The sequence below is a fragment of the Podarcis bocagei genome (assembly GCF_964188305.1).
Source record: "Podarcis bocagei genome assembly, chromosome: 1".
NCBI classification, from domain to species: domain Eukaryota; kingdom Metazoa; phylum Chordata; class Lepidosauria; order Squamata; family Lacertidae; genus Podarcis; species Podarcis bocagei.
In genome coordinates this window covers 90,993,623-90,995,699 of record NC_138125.1, presented here as the reverse complement: position 1 = coordinate 90,995,699, position 2,077 = coordinate 90,993,623, and positions in this window count along the sequence as shown.

Below are 2,077 nucleotides of genomic sequence, written 5' to 3'. Positions count from 1 at the left end.
GCCCGTGACTCCCGTACACACACAAGACGGGAACGTCGCAACGTCACGACGCACGACGCGCCTAAATAAATAAATAAAAGGCACGAAGGAGGGAAAGAGCCGCGTCCCCCTACGGAGACTTTATTCGGAAAGGGGCTCGCGGGTGGCCTGAAGAAGCGCGCTCGGAGAAAGAGTCTCCCGAAAGGATAGCTTTTGTAACCCGGTGAAGTCGTAGGACTACAACTCCCAGCAAGCCCCATGACAGCGTAGCCAATAATGAGGGATCATGGGAGTTGTAGTTCCGGTGACGTCTGAGGACACCCACCCCGTCTTCCCATAGCGTCCAACTGCCTGTCGGGGGAAAAAAATAAAAAGGAAACCCGGCATCTATTGTGTCCTCTGAGCGCAGAGCGACAGCGCTGGAGGTCTTGGGGATTCTAAAATGTAAAAAAAATAAAATAAAATAAATCCACCGCCGAAATAAATATGCTTTGTGTCAGAGAACTACCAACTGAGGATAAACGCAACTCTTATACAGTATAGAAGCAGAACTTCCTTGATTGGGACTCACAAGTCTGCAAGTTGCAGGATCCAAAGAAATTAACTGACATTTCCATTCTAAAATTGATCTGGATCGTATATTTGTAAAACTGGATTATGCTAGGAAGAAATGTCCGGGTTAATTGTACATGTTTTCTCCTTCTAACAATGGAGAAATCCACAATTTTAATATAGTTAGAGCTCTCCTCAAACAAGGTAGAAAAGTCAGAACTTCATACTCTTCCTTGTTCACGTCCCGATTTCCTGTGTATATTGTTAAATATATTTATTTTAGTAATTAGAGTTTTAAAAACATAATGCTTTTGCATGCGACTGCATATTGGAGCTGGCCTGACAGGTTGATTTGAGGAGGCAAATGAATGAGATTGAGCTGAAGGGTGTTTTGTATTAGGCGGCCTTGAGTGGAAAGTCAGCCCTGCTTCTCACTTCAGCTTCACCTCCTACAAAATCCTGTTTCTCCACTGATTTCTATGGGCAGCGCTCGCTTCTGACCCCACAGACACACTCTTGTGCGAACCCTGAAATTCTCCGTCTCGATAATGATGGCCTTCTCTACTATTCTTATCTCTGTGGTGCACAATCCAGAGCTCTCCGTACCTCGCGAGCGACGCTCGCCACACAGTGGCCGATGACGCGAAAAGCGATTATCAGAAGGAGCATGCGCAGTTTCCCCTACCGCCTTGTGGATCTCTTTGGGGCAGTGCTTGCCTGCCTGCCTTTCTGCCCGTCCTTGGATCGTGGGTTCGATCCCCTAGGACGCAGCCTGGGGAGAGCGCGTGTGTGCAGGAATGCTGTGCTGGCGAGGGATGTCAACAAGCCAACAGAACTCGCATGGCTTTGTTGTTGTTGTTTAGCTGTTTAGTCTTCATGACCCCATGGACCAGAGCACGCCAGGCATGGCTTAAAGCTGGCTTATTCGGGAGACAAATTTTTATCATTCTTGTTTCCTGTATTATTATTTTTAAAACACGTTTATGGGCAAGGTGCAGAAATTCTGAAAATTAAGTTGTCTATAAATATATGAAATGTAATAGTCTGGCTAGTCACTAGGTGGAATCGGAAACACAGCCTTTTCCATTCTGGGAACCTGCGGTAGTTCTAGTAAGCCTTATACTGTGTAATATATATGTGTGTACACCTTTCTGTTAAATGTTTTCTTTGCATAAACCCATGTGAAGGAGACATTGTTTGTTTTTAAGGAAGTGTTTTGTGCATTGTTGATTTCTGGCCCATTGTACAGAAATTAACAATACTGTTTGGAAGTTAAACGGAACCACAGTGTCAAACACAAGAACAGCATCTAATCCAGGATGGGAAAATAAAAATAAAAGCAAATGTTTTAACTATAATTACCTCCAGGATAGAAACCCTCCATCACTATGAAACAGGAAATAAAGTGACATTAGGGTCAAGATGTCAATGCTGGGCAGCACATTCTGAAGTCCATAGTAAGAAAAGTGTTTCACAATATACATTCAAGAGAGCAAAGCAAAAAATGGAGTGAAAGTAGTTTGTTAGCCCATAGACATCTTGTTTT